This window comes from Pristiophorus japonicus, unplaced genomic scaffold, assembly GCF_044704955.1.
Source record: "Pristiophorus japonicus isolate sPriJap1 unplaced genomic scaffold, sPriJap1.hap1 HAP1_SCAFFOLD_37, whole genome shotgun sequence".
NCBI lineage: Eukaryota > Metazoa > Chordata > Chondrichthyes > Pristiophoridae > Pristiophorus > Pristiophorus japonicus.
In genome coordinates, this window is record NW_027253543.1 from 1,466,359 (window position 1) to 1,481,414 (window position 15,056).

At 42.4% G+C, this 15,056-nt stretch overlaps 5 non-coding genes across 5 annotated transcripts; all 5 read right to left on the reverse strand.

Annotated features, from left to right (window-relative positions):
• Positions 1–187: 187 nt before the first annotated feature.
• Positions 188–274, reverse strand: trnap-agg (transfer RNA proline (anticodon AGG)). The gene is given in 2 exon segments: positions 188–223; positions 239–274. It is a non-coding gene; the product is annotated as a tRNA-Pro (tRNA).
• Positions 275–3,265: 2,991 nt separating this feature from the next.
• trnap-agg (transfer RNA proline (anticodon AGG)) lies at positions 3,266–3,353 on the reverse strand. Its single transcript is given in 2 exon segments — positions 3,266–3,301; positions 3,318–3,353. It is a non-coding gene; the product is annotated as a tRNA-Pro (tRNA).
• Positions 3,354–6,343: 2,990 nt separating this feature from the next.
• Positions 6,344–6,431, reverse strand: trnap-agg (transfer RNA proline (anticodon AGG)). The gene is given in 2 exon segments: positions 6,344–6,379; positions 6,396–6,431. It is a non-coding gene; the product is annotated as a tRNA-Pro (tRNA).
• A 2,989-nt stretch (positions 6,432–9,420) lies between these two features.
• On the reverse strand, positions 9,421–9,508 carry trnap-agg (transfer RNA proline (anticodon AGG)). Its single transcript is given in 2 exon segments — positions 9,421–9,456; positions 9,473–9,508. It is a non-coding gene; the product is annotated as a tRNA-Pro (tRNA).
• A 2,991-nt stretch (positions 9,509–12,499) lies between these two features.
• trnap-agg (transfer RNA proline (anticodon AGG)) lies at positions 12,500–12,587 on the reverse strand. The gene is given in 2 exon segments: positions 12,500–12,535; positions 12,552–12,587. It is a non-coding gene; the product is annotated as a tRNA-Pro (tRNA).
• Positions 12,588–15,056: the final 2,469 nt, after the last annotated feature.

The following is a 15,056-nucleotide window of genomic DNA, read 5'->3' on the forward strand; positions in this document are numbered from 1 at the left end:
TGTCCAATGAGACACTGAGCCGAGCACATCTGAGATGCATGAACTTTACTCAGTTCGGTGAGTTTCACTTTGCTCCTGGGAATCTCCAGGATTTTTGGACGCTGTGTGAACAACGGCGCGCAATCAAACGTTTTAATTTGAAATATGTCGACCGGCTGAGAAGTGTTTTTTTGACTAAAAGTTGTCAGGGCTCGTCCGGGATTTGAACCCGGGACCTCTCGCATTTCAATTATTAAACCCCTAAGCGAGAATCATACCCCTAGACCAACGAGCCGCCGACAGTAAGGGATCTAGCTCTCAGATTCTGACCTTCGTTTGGTATTCGGCCCATCGTCCCCCTCTCCATAGTCCTGCTCATGTTTTCCCTTTGATGAATAGATTATTCTTTGAGACATTACTTCACCAACGAGCTGCATTCTTGTCAGTAAAAGGTGAATTTGGCAATGAGGTTAAATGTGATTACGGAAAAAAACCGAGTGGAAACGGTTTAACACAATAACGACGAAGTTGAGGGCAGACTGGATCAGCAGTCCATTGCCTGAACTTCTCAGTCACCTTATCTCCTATTTACTGCAACGTCAGACATCCATCCCCTACTTTTTCCATTCAAACAGAAATAATGTGCACGAAAGTCTACTTCACCGCTTGTTTTGCCCGTGCAACCAGATCGACAGTGATGAAAATGTGCCATGAGCTTTTTAAAGCAAACAGCCTTCCTTTACTTTCGGTGAGTGACTGCACGAGATGGTTGGTTTTGAGGCAGAATCAAAATAAAGAATGTAAAATTTCACGCGGCAAGTTAGCTGACCGCGGCAGGACTCGAACCTGCAATCTTTTGATAACATCACAGTTACAATCGAAGTCAGACGACTTATCCATTAGGCCACGCGGCTGCTGCTGCTGGCATGAAATTTGTTGTTTTTTTTATACTGAGAGCAAATTTGGGACAAGGGATCTTTCAAGGAGTGGATTTATGAAAATATGGGCATATTTTGAGTAATGAACCGTTACGCTGCGATATGGATGTGCACGGACACAGGCAACGTCAATGTAGCTTGATACACAACAGTTTAACAATCGGTTATCGCAACTGAAATCACACTCCTTTTAAAATATACAGGATGATCGCGATTATGAGAAAATACGTCTTAAAGGGGCAGTTGATGAACCGGAACTGACAACCATCCCGTTTGAACAGACACCGAATGATCCAGGACAGGAAGCACATCCATCTTACACAGCTGTAGAATGGGCCTTCACGGACAGCACTTCCCGTTCAAAAGATTAAAGTCGGATTTCTATCATTCCTGAAGGCAATTGTGCTGTGCGTGAGTGAGCGCGGATCTCAGGACCACGAGTGGCTGGGACGGTTTTTGAAGCCACAGGTGATTGACAGGCAGGAAGGACGGAGGGAAGTAAAATCAACCCAGACAAAAAGACAATTTAAAACATATATATATTTATCACAATAAGAAAATAAATACATTTACAGTTTTATTGCAAAAAATTGAATTTAGTTTGATTTCAATAAAGAAATAATTATTTCTTAATCTATATGTTTTTGATTGAACGAAGGCTGTGCGACTGCTTGAAATCCACTGGAAATCAGGGCGTGCAGTCAGTAAATACACAAACAAGAAAGCCCATGGTGTAAGACAAGCCACGAGCGAAGATGTGGGGAACAAAGGCGATCTTTTAAAGTCGCGAGTGCCTTTCTGCTGGATCTGACAGCAGCTGCGTGTGCTGTGAAAGAGCTCAAATGCAATAGAGCCCAGTGCCGGTAGAACAGAAAAGGCACATTTATTTTGAAAGTTAAAAAGTATGGAATGTATGTTAATATACGCATATATAAATATTAATACATATATTTATATAAACAAAGTCAGTCAGTCAGTCATGTCTTGTCTTGTCTTGATTTGATTTGTATTTGAAAATAAGGAGGAAAGAGCTCATCATGTCACAAAGCCCATCCGCAAGCTCTCGCTCAAATCGCTATGTTTCTAACTTATATAATTTGCCTTCTTTCAGATGTGGAACAGCAAAATCCCACAGCAGATTCTTCTCCTGTCAGGCAGTCCTCGAATGTGTGTTCAATCAAATCAGTGTGGCTTCAAGTTGCATGTAATGCATTTTTTCTCCCATGACATGAAATGCACAGTAAGATCGCGCAGCACGTTTGCACACACTCCCTCGCTACACAAACACACGAACAAACTAAAATTCCTGCAACCTCCAAAGGCAGTTTTTGAAATTTGTAATTTAAAATCCGGGACAGACAGCACATTCCTTTTAAACAGATACATAATGATCGGATACTGATAGCAACCATTTTGGAGAGACAGAGAATGACCTCGGACAGACAGGACATCACCTTAAAAGCGATACAGAAACACAGTGAACAAAAACAAAGAATTCTGTAAAACTCAGCTGGTCGTGAACATTCTGTGGATGAAGAACCCGGGCTCACGTTCAGTCAGATGATCATTCCGATATTTTAAGAAAAATGTAAAGTTTACAGATTTCTTCCACGAAAATAGCGCCTGGAAAAAAATAGGCAGCGAGGAAGGACAAAAGGGAATGTCTGTGATACAGTGGAGCGTAGGAGTGATTGAATAATAAATGGCACAATGCGAAAAGGCAAAGTGGGTGGTAAGCGGGCAATAAAATAACAAAGGATGGACTAGAGCAGGTGTTAGTGGGAACAGCAGATCCATTAGCAGACAATGAGCGCGGCTTATGATCCGAGACGTTGAATCGAATGTTGAGGCCAGAACACAATAACATGCCTGGAATGTAGGGTCTGAACGCCTTTTAATCAGACCAGGCAGCTTGCCCACCCCGGATTGATTTTCTGTACGGTTTAAATTCGGCAGCCAAGGGACTAAATCCAAAGCCAGCTTCTCCCATCTTTTCAGCGCTGGAGAAACAGGACGCACTCATATTAAGGGCAGAGTCTGTTTCACGTTGAAGTTGAGATTGACGCTGAATGTATCCATATCCCAATGGAGGTGAGCTCATGAGTGCAGAACGGAAGATGGACTGATCAAGAATTGGCCAGAATCAAACACGGGTTTAGGTTGTCCAATGAGACACTGAGCCGAGCACATCTGAGATGCATGAACTTTACTCAGTTCGGTGAGTTTCACTTTGCTCCTGGGAATCTCCAGGATTTTTGGACGCTGTGTGAACAACGGCGCGCAATCAAACGTTTTAATTTGAAACATGTCGACCGGCTGAGAAGTGTTTTTTTGACTAAAAGTTGTCAGGGCTCGTCCGGGATTTGAACCCGGGACCTCTCGCATTTCAATTATTAAAACCCCTAAGCGAAAATCATACCCCTAGACCAACGAGCCGCCGACAGTAAGGGATCTAGCTCTCAGATTCTGACCTTCGTTTGCTATTCGGCCCATCGTCCCCCTCTCCATAGTCCTGCTCATGTTTTCCCTTTGATGAATAGATTATTCTTTGAGACATTACTTCACCAACGAGCTGCATTCTTGTCAGTAAAAGGTGAATTTGGCAATGAGGTTAAATGTGATTACGGAAAAAAACCGAGTGGAAACGGTTTAACACAATAACGACGAAGTTGAGGGCAGACTGGATCAGCAGTCCATTGCCTGAACTTCTCAGTCACCTTATCTCCTATTTACTGCAACGTCAGACATCCATCCCCTACTTTTTCCATTCAAACAGAAATAATGTGCACGAAAGTCTACTTCACCGCTTGTTTTGCCCGTGCAACCAGATCGACAGTGATGAAAATGTGCCATGAGCTTTTTAAAGCAAACAGCCTTCCTTTACTTTCGGTGAGTGACTGCACGAGATGGTTGGTTTTGAGGCAGAATCAAAATAAAGAATGTAAAATTTCACGCGGCAAGTTAGCTGACCGCGGCAGGACTCGAACCTGCAATCTTTTGATAACATCACAGTTACAATCGAAGTCAGACGACTTATCCATTAGGCCACGCGGCTGCTGCTGCTGGCATGAAATTTGTTGTTTTTTTTATACTGAGAGCAAATTTGGGACAAGGGATCTTTCAAGGAGTGGATTTATGAAAATATGGGCATATTTTGAGTAATGAACCGTTACGCTGCGATATGGATGTGCACGGACACAGGCAACGTCAATGTAGCTTGATACACAACAGTTTAACAATCGGTTATCGCAACTGAAATCACACTCCTTTTAAAATATACAGGATGATCGCGATTATGAGAAAATACGTCTTAAAGGGGCAGTTGATGAACCGGAACTGACAACCATCCCGTTTGAACAGACACCGAATGATCCAGGACAGGAAGCACATCCATCTTACACAGCTGTAGAATGGGCCTTCACGGACAGCACTTCCCTTTCAAAAGATTAAAGTCGGATTTCTATAATTCCTGAAGGCAATTTTGCTGTGCGTGAGTGAGCGCGGATCTCAGGACCACGAGTGGCTGGGACGGTTTTTGAAGCCACAGGTGATTGACAGGCAGGAAGGACGGAGGGAAGTAAAATCAACCCAGACAAAAAGACAATTTAAAACATATATATATTTATCACAATAAGAAAATAAATAAATTTACAGTTTTATTGCAAAAATTGAATTTAGTTTGATTTCAATAAAGAAATAATTATTTCTTAATCTATATGTTTTTGATTGAACGAAGGCTGTGCGACTGCTTGAAATCCACTGGAAATCAGGGCGTGCAGTCAGTAAATACACAAACAAGAAAGCCCATGGTGTAAGACAAGCCACGAGCGAAGATGTGGGGAACAAAGGCGATCTTTTAAAGTCGCGAGTGCCTTTCTGCTGGATCTGACAGCAGCTGCGTGTGCTGTGAAAGAGCTCAAATGCAATAGAGCCCAGTGCCGGTAGAACAGAAAAGGCACATTTATTTTGAAAGTTAAAAAGTATGGAATGTATGTTAATATACGCATATATAAATATTAATACATATATTTATATAAACAAAGTCAGTCAGTCAGTCATGTCTTGTCTTGTCTTGATTTGATTTGTATTTGAAAATAAGGAGGAAAGAGCTCATCATGTCACAAAGCCCATCCGCAAGCTCTCGCTCAAATCGCTATGTTTCTAACTTATATAATTTGCCTTCTTTCAGATGTGGAACAGCAAAATCCCACAGCAGATTCTTCTCCTGTCAGGCAGTCCTCGAATGTGTGTTCAATCAAATCAGTGTGGCTTCAAGTTGCATGTAATGCATTTTTTCTCCCATGACATGAAATGCACAGTAAGATCGCGCAGCACGTTTGCACACACTCCCTCGCTACACAAACACACGAACAAACTAAAATTCCTGCAACCTCCAAAGGCAGTTTTTGAAATTTGTAATTTAAAATCCGGGACAGACAGCACATTCCTTTTAAACAGATACATAATGATCCGATACTGATAGCAACCATTTTGGAGAGACAGAGAATGACCTCGGACAGACAGGACATCACCTTAAAAGCGATACAGAAACACAGTGAACAAAAACAAAGAATTCTGTAAAACTCAGCTGGTCGTGAACATTCTGTGGATGAAGAACCCGGGCTCACGTTCAGTCAGATGATCATTCCGATATTTTAAGAAAAATGTAAAGTTTACAGATTTCTTCCACGAAAATAGCGCCTGGAAAAAAATAGGCAGCGAGGAAGGACAAAAGGGAATGTCTGTGATACAGTGGAGCGTAGGAGTGATTGAATAATAAATGGCACAATGCGAAAAGGCAAAGTGGGTGGTAAGCGGGCAATAAAATAACAAAGGATGGACTAGAGCAGGTGTTAGTGGGAACAGCAGAACCATTAGCAGACAATGAGCGCGGCTTATGATCCGAGACGTTGAATCGAATGTTGAGGCCAGAACACAATAACATGCCTGGAATGTAGGGTCTGAACGCCTTTTAATCTGACCAGGCAGCTTGCCCACCCCGGATTGATTTCCTGTACGGTTTAAATTCGGCAGCCAAGGGACTAAATCCAAAGCCAGCTTCTCCCATCTTTTCAGCGCTGGAGAAACAGGACGCACTCATATTTAGGGCAGAGTCTGTTTCACGTTGAAGTTGAGATTGACGCTGAATGTATCCATATCCCAATGGAGGTGAGCTCATGCGTGCAGAACGGAAGATGGACTGATCAAGAATTGGCCAGAATCAAACACGGGTTTAGGTTGTCCAATGAGACACTGAGCCGAGCACATCTGAGATGCATGAACTTTACTCAGTTCGGTGAGTTTCACTTTGCTCCTGGGAATCTCCAGGATTTTTGGACGCTGTGTGAACAACGGCGCGCAATCAAACGTTTTAATTTGAAACATGTCGACCGGCTGAGAAGTGTTTTTTTGACTAAAAGTTGTCAGGGCTCGTCCGGGATTTGAACCCGGGACCTCTCGCATTTCAATTATTAAAACCCCTAAGCGAGAATCATACCCCTAGACCAACGAGCCGCCGACAGTAAGGGATCTAGCTCTCAGATTCTGACCTTCGTTTGCTATTCGGCCCATCGTTCCCCTCTCCATAGTCCTGCTCATGTTTTCCCTTTGATGAATAGATTATTCTTTGAGACATTACTTCACCAACGAGCTGCATTCTTGTCAGTAAAAGGTGAATTTGGCAATGAGGTTAAATGTGATTACGGAAAAAAACCGAGTGGAAACGGTTTAACACAATAACGACGAAGTTGAGGGCAGACTGGATCAGCAGTCCATTGCCTGAACTTCTCAGTCACCTTATCTCCTATTTACTGCAACGTCAGACATCCATCCCCTACTTTTTCCATTCAAACAGAAATAATGTGCACGAAAGTCTACTTCACCGCTTTTTTTGCCCGTGCAACCAGATCGACAGTGATGAAAATGTGCCAGAGCTTTTTAAAGCAAACAACCTTCCTTTACTTTCGGTGAGTGACTGCACGAGATGGTTGGTTTTGAGGCAGAATCAAAATAAAGAATGTAAAATTTCACGCGGCAAGTTAGCTGACCGCGGCAGGACTCGAACCTGCAATCTTTTGATAACATCACAGTTACAATCGAAGTCAGACGACTTATCCATTAGGCCACGCGGCTGCTGCTGCTGGCATGAAATTTGTTGTTTTTTTTATACTGAGAGCAAATTTGGGACAAGGGATCTTTCAAGGAGTGGATTTATGAAAATATGGGCATATTTTGAGTAATGAACCGTTACGCTGCGATATGGATGTGCACGGACACAGGCAACGTCAATGTAGCTTGATACACAACAGTTTAACAATCGGTTATCGCAACTGAAATCACACTCCTTTTAAAATATACAGGATGATCGCGATTATGAGAAAATACGTCTTAAAGGGGCAGTTGATGAACCGGAACTGACAACCATCCCGTTTGAACAGACACCGAATGATCCAGGACAGGAAGCACATCCATCTTACACAGCTGTAGAATGGGCCTTCACGGACAGCACTTCCCTTTCAAAAGATTAAAGTCGGATTTCTATCATTCCTGAAGGCAATTGTGCTGTGCGTGAGTGAGCGCGGATCTCAGGACCACGAGTGGCTGGGACGGTTTTTGAAGCCACAGGTGATTGACAGGCAGGAAGGACGGAGGGAAGTAAAATCAACCCAGACAAAAAGACAATTTAAACATATATATATTTATCACAATAAGAAAATAAATAAATTTACAGTTTTATTGCAAAAAATTGAATTTAGTTTGATTTCAATAAAGAAATAATTATTTCTTAATCTATATGTTTTTGATTGAACGAAGGCTGTGCGACTGCTTGAAATCCACTGGAAATCAGGGCGTGCAGTCAGTAAATACACAAACAAGAAAGCCCATGGTGTAAGACAAGCCACGAGCGAAGATGTGGGGAACAAAGGCGATCTTTTAAAGTCGCGAGTGCCTTTCTGCTGGATCTGACAGCAGCTGCGTGTGCTGTGAAAGAGCTCAAATGCAATAGAGCCCAGTGCCGGTAGAACAGAAAAGGCACATTTATTTTGAAAGTTAAAAAGTATGGAATGTATGTTAATATACGCATATATAAATATTAATACATATATTTATATAAACAAAGTCAGTCAGTCAGTCATGTCTTGTCTTGTCTTGATTTGATTTGTATTTGAAAATAAGGAGGAAAGAGCTCATCATGTCACAAAGCCCATCCGCAAGCTCTCGCTCAAATCGCTATGTTTCTAACTTATATAATTTGCCTTCTTTCAGATGTGGAACAGCAAAATCCCACAGCAGATTCTTCTCCTGTCAGGCAGTCCTCGAATGTGTGTTCAATCAAATCAGTGTGGCTTCAAGTTGCATGTAATGCATTTTTTCTCCCATGACATGAAATGCACAGTAAGATCGCGCAGCACGTTTGCACACACTCCCTCGCTACAGAAACACACCAACAAACTAAAATTCCTGCAACCTCCAAAGGCAGTTTTTGAAATTTGTAATTTAAAATCCGGGACAGACAGCACATTCCTTTTAAACAGATACATAATGATCCGATACTGATAGCAACCATTTTGGAGAGACAGAGAATGACCTCGGACAGACAGGACCTCACCTTAAAAGCGATACAGAAACACAGTGAACAAAAACAAAGAATTCTGTAAAACTCAGCTGGTCGTGAACATTCTGTGGATGAAGAACCCGGGCTCACGTTCAGTCAGATGATCATTCCGATATTTTAAGGAAAATGTAAAGTTTACAGATTTCTTCCACGAAAATAGCGCCTGGAAAAAAATAGGCAGCGAGGAAGGACAAAAGGGAATGTCTGTGATACAGTGGAGCGTAGGAGTGATTGAATAATAAATGGCACAATGCGAAAAGGCAAAGTGGGTGGTAAGCGGGCAATAAAATAACAAAGGATGGACTAGAGCAGGTGTTAGTGGGAACAGCAGAACCATTAGCAGACAATGAGCGCGGCTTATGATCCGAGACGTTGAATCGAATGTTGAGGCCAGAACACAATAACATGCCTGGAATGTAGGGTCTGAACGCCTTTTAATCTGACCAGGCAGCTTGCCCACCCCGGATTGATTTCCTGTACGGTTTAAATTCGGCAGCCAAGGGACTAAATCCAAAGCCAGCTTCTCCCATCTTTTCAGCGCTGGAGAAACAGGACGCACTCATATTTAGGGCAGAGTCTGTTTCACGTTGAAGTTGAGATTGACGCTGAATGTATCCATATCCCAATGGAGGTGAGCTCATGCGTGCAGAACGGAAGATGGACTGATCAAGAATTGGCCAGAATCAAACACGGGTTTAGGTTGTCCAATGAGACACTGAGCCGAGCACATCTGAGATGCATGAACTTTACTCAGTTCGGTGAGTTTCACTTTGCTCCTGGGAATCTCCAGGATTTTTGGACGCTGTGTGAACAACGGCGCGCAATCAAACGTTTTAATTTGAAACATGTCGACCGGCTGAGAAGTGTTTTTTTGACTAAAAGTTGTCAGGGCTCGTCCGGGATTTGAACCCGGGACCTCTCGCATTTCAATTATTAAAACCCCTAAGCGAGAATCATACCCCTAGACCAACGAGCCGCCGACAGTAAGGGATCTAGCTCTCAGATTCTGACCTTCGTTTGCTATTCGGCCCATCGTCCCCCTCTCCATAGTCCTGCTCATGTTTTCCCTTTGATGAATAGATTATTCTTTGAGACATTACTTCACCAACGAGCTGCATTCTTGTCAGTAAAAGGTGAATTTGGCAATGAGGTTAAATGTGATTACGGAAAAAAACCGACTGGAAACGGTTTAACACAATAACGACGAAGTTGAGGGCAGACTGGATCAGCAGTCCATTGCCTGAACTTCTCAGTCACCTTATCTCCTATTTACTGCAACGTCAGACATCCATCCCCTACTTTTTCCATTCAAACAGAAATAATGTGCACGAAAGTCTACTTCACCGCTTGTTTTGCCCGTGCAACCAGATCGACAGTGATGAAAATGTGCCATGAGCTTTTTAAAGCAAACAGCCTTCCTTTACTTTCGGTGAGTGACTGCACGAGATGGTTGGTTTTGAGGCAGAATCAAAATAAAGAATGTAAAATTTCAAGCGGCAGGTTAGCTGACCGCGGCAGGACTCGAACCTGCAATCTTTTGATAACATCACAGTTACAATCGAAGTCAGACGACTTATCCATTAGGCCACGCGGCTGCTGCTGCTGGCATGAAATTTGTTGTTTTTTTTATACTGAGAGCAAATTTGGGACAAGGGATCTTTCAAGGAGTGGATTTATGAAAATATGGGCATATTTTGAGTAATGAACCGTTATGCTGCGATATGGATGTGCACGGACACAGGCAACGTCAATGTAGCTTGATACACAACAGTTTAACAATCGGTTATCGCAACTGAAATCACACTCCTTTTAAAATATACAGGATGATCGCGATTATGAGAAAATACGTCTTAAAGGGGCAGTTGATGAACCGGAACTGACAACCATCCCGTTTGAACAGACACCGAATGATCCAGGACAGGAAGCACATCCATCTTACACAGCTGTAGAATGGGCCTTCACGGACAGCACTTCCCTTTCAAAAGATTAAAGTCGGATTTCTATCATTCCTGAAGGCAATTGTGCTGTGCGTGAGTGAGCGCGGATCTCAGGACCACGTGTGGCTGGGACGGTTTTTGAAGCCACAAGTGATTGACAGGCAGGAAGGACGGAGGGAAGTAAAATCAACCCAGACAAAAAGACAATTTAAAACATATATATATTTATCACAATAAGAAAATAAATAAATTTACAGTTTTATTGCAAAAAATTGAATTTAGTTTGATTTCAATAAAGAAATAATTATTTCTTAATCTATATGTTTTTGATTGAACGAAGGCTGTGCGACTGCTTGAAATCCACTGGAAATCAGGCCGTGCAGTCAGTAAATACACAAACAAGTAAGCCCATGGTGTAAGACAAGCCACGAGCGAAGATGTGGGGAACAAAGGCGATCTTTTAAAGTCGCGAGTGCCTTTCTGCTGGATCTGACAGCAGCTGCGTGTGCTGTGAAAGAGCTCAAATGCAAAAGAGCCCAGTGCCGGTAGAACAGAAAAGGCACATTTATTTTGAAAGTTAAAAAGTATGGAATGTATGTTAATATACGCATATATAAATATTAATACATATATTTATATAAACAAAGTCAGTCAGTCAGTCATGTCTTGTCTTGTCTTGATTTGATTTGTATTTGAAAATAAGGAGGAAAGAGCTCATCATGTCACAAAGCCCATCCGCAAGCTCTCGCTCAAATCGCTATGTTTCTAACTTATATAATTTGCCTTCTTTCAGATGTGGAACAGCAAAATCCCACAGCAGATTCTTCTCCTGTCAGGCAGTCCTCGAATGTGTGTTCAATCAAATCAGTGTGGCTTCAAGTTGCATGTAATGCATTTTTTCTCCCATGACATGAAATGCACAGTAAGATCGCGCAGCACGTTTGCACACACTCCCTCGCTACAGAAACACACCAACAAACTAAAATTCCTGCAACCTCCAAAGGCAGTTTTTGAAATTTGTAATTTAAAATCCGGGACAGACAGCACATTCCTTTTAAACAGATACATAATGATCCGATACTGATAGCAACCATTTTGGAGAGACAGAGAATGACCTCGGACAGACAGGACCTCACCTTAAAAGCGATACAGAAACACAGTGAACAAAAACAAAGAATTCTGTAAAACTCAGCTGGTCGTGAACATTCTGTGGATGAAGAACCCGGGCTCACGTTCAGTCAGATGATCATTCCGATATTTTAAGGAAAATGTAAAGTTTACAGATTTCTTCCACGAAAATAGCGCCTGGAAAAAAATAGGCAGCGAGGAAGGACAAAAGGGAATGTCTGTGATACAGTGGAGCGTAGGAGTGATTGAATAATAAATGGCACAATGCGAAAAGGCAAAGTGGGTGGTAAGCGGGCAATAAAATAACAAAGGATGGACTAGAGCAGGTGTTAGTGGGAACAGCAGAACCATTAGCAGACAATGAGCGCGGCTTATGATCCGAGACGTTGAATCGAATGTTGAGGCCAGAACACAATAACATGCCTGGAATGTAGGGTCTGAACGCCTTTTAATCTGACCAGGCAGCTTGCCCACCCCGGATTGATTTCCTGTACGGTTTAAATTCGGCAGCCAAGGGACTAAATCCAAAGCCAGCTTCTCCCATCTTTTCAGCGCTGGAGAAACAGGACGCACTCATATTTAGGGCAGAGTCTGTTTCACGTTGAAGTTGAGATTGACGCTGAATGTATCCATATCCCAATGGAGGTGAGCTCATGCGTGCAGAACGGAAGATGGACTGATCAAGAATTGGCCAGAATCAAACACGGGTTTAGGTTGTCCAATGAGACACTGAGCCGAGCACATCTGAGATGCATGAACTTTACTCAGTTCGGTGAGTTTCACTTTGCTCCTGGGAATCTCCAGGATTTTTGGACGCTGTGTGAACAACGGCGCGCAATCAAACGTTTTAATTTGAAACATGTCGACCGGCTGAGAAGTGTTTTTTTGACTAAAAGTTGTCAGGGCTCGTCCGGGATTTGAACCCGGGACCTCTCGCATTTCAATTATTAAAACCCCTAAGCGAGAATCATACCCCTAGACCAACGAGCCGCCGACAGTAAGGGATCTAGCTCTCAGATTCTGACCTTCGTTTGCTATTCGGCCCATCGTCCCCCTCTCCATAGTCCTGCTCATGTTTTCCCTTTGATGAATAGATTATTCTTTGAGACATTACTTCACCAACGAGCTGCATTCTTGTCAGTAAAAGGTGAATTTGGCAATGAGGTTAAATGTGATTACGGAAAAAAACCGACTGGAAACGGTTTAACACAATAACGACGAAGTTGAGGGCAGACTGGATCAGCAGTCCATTGCCTGAACTTCTCAGTCACCTTATCTCCTATTTACTGCAACGTCAGACATCCATCCCCTACTTTTTCCATTCAAACAGAAATAATGTGCACGAAAGTCTACTTCACCGCTTGTTTTGCCCGTGCAACCAGATCGACAGTGATGAAAATGTGCCATGAGCTTTTTAAAGCAAACAGCCTTCCTTTACTTTCGGTGAGTGACTGCACGAGATGGTTGGTTTTGAGGCAGAATCAAAATAAAGAATGTAAAATTTCAAGCGGCAGGTTAGCTGACCGCGGCAGGACTCGAACCTGCAATCTTTTGATAACATCACAGTTACAATCGAAGTCAGACGACTTATCCATTAGGCCACGCGGCTGCTGCTGCTGGCATGAAATTTGTTGTTTTTTTTATACTGAGAGCAAATTTGGGACAAGGGATCTTTCAAGGAGTGGATTTATGAAAATATGGGCATATTTTGAGTAATGAACCGTTATGCTGCGATATGGATGTGCACGGACACAGGCAACGTCAATGTAGCTTGATACACAACAGTTTAACAATCGGTTATCGCAACTGAAATCACACTCCTTTTAAAATATACAGGATGATCGCGATTATGAGAAAATACGTCTTAAAGGGGCAGTTGATGAACCGGAACTGACAACCATCCCGTTTGAACAGACACCGAATGATCCAGGACAGGAAGCACATCCATCTTACACAGCTGTAGAATGGGCCTTCACGGACAGCACTTCCCTTTCAAAAGATTAAAGTCGGATTTCTATCATTCCTGAAGGCAATTGTGCTGTGCGTGAGTGAGCGCGGATCTCAGGACCACGTGTGGCTGGGACGGTTTTTGAAGCCACAAGTGATTGACAGGCAGGAAGGACGGAGGGAAGTAAAATCAACCCAGACAAAAAGACAATTTAAAACATATATATATTTATCACAATAAGAAAATAAATAAATTTACAGTTTTATTGCAAAAAATTGAATTTAGTTTGATTTCAATAAAGAAATAATTATTTCTTAATCTATATGTTTTTGATTGAACGAAGGCTGTGCGACTGCTTGAAATCCACTGGAAATCAGGCCGTGCAGTCAGTAAATACACAAACAAGTAAGCCCATGGTGTAAGACAAGCCACGAGCGAAGATGTGGGGAACAAAGGCGATCTTTTAAAGTCGCGAGTGCCTTTCTGCTGGATCTGACAGCAGCTGCGTGTGCTGTGAAAGAGCTCAAATGCAAAAGAGCCCAGTGCCGGTAGAACAGAAAAGGCACATTTATTTTGAAAGTTAAAAAGTATGGAATGTATGTTAATATACGCATATATAAATATTAATACATATATTTATATAAACAAAGTCAGTCAGTCAGTCATGTCTTGTCTTGTCTTGATTTGATTTGTATTTGAAAATAAGGAGGAAAGAGCTCATCATGTCACAAAGCCCATCCGCAAGCTCTCGCTCAAATCGCTATGTTTCTAACTTATATAATTTGCCTTCTTTCAGATGTGGAACAGCAAAATCCCACAGCAGATTCTTCTCCTGTCAGGCAGTCCTCGAATGTGTGTTCAATCAAATCAGTGTGGCTTCAAGTTGCATGTAATGCATTTTTTCTCCCATGACATGAAATGCACAGTAAGATCGCGCAGCACGTTTGCACACACTCCCTCGCTACACAAACACACGAACAAACTAAAATTCCTGCAACCTCCAAAGGCAGTTTTTGAAATTTGTAATTTAAAATCCGGGACAGACAGCACATTCCTTTTAAACAGATACATAATGATCCGATACTGATAGCAACCATTTTGGAGAGACAGAGAATGACCTCAGACAGACAGGACATCACCTTAAAAGCGATACAGAAACACAGTGAACAAAAACAAAGAATTCTGTAAAACTCAGCTGGTCGTGAACATTCTGTGGATGAAGAACCCGGGCTCACGTTCAGTCAGATGATCATTCCGATATTTTAAGAAAAATGTAAAGTTTACAGATTTCTTCCACGAAAATAGCGCCTGGAAAAAAATAGGCAGCGAGGAAGGACAAAAGGGAATGTCTGTGATACAGTGGAGCGTAGGAGTGATTGAATAATAAATGGCACAATGCGAAAAGGCAAAGTGGGTGGTAAGCGGGCAATAAAATAACAAAGGATGGACTAGAGCAGGTGTTAGTGGGAACAGCAGAACCATTAGCAGACAATGAGCGCGGCTTATGATCC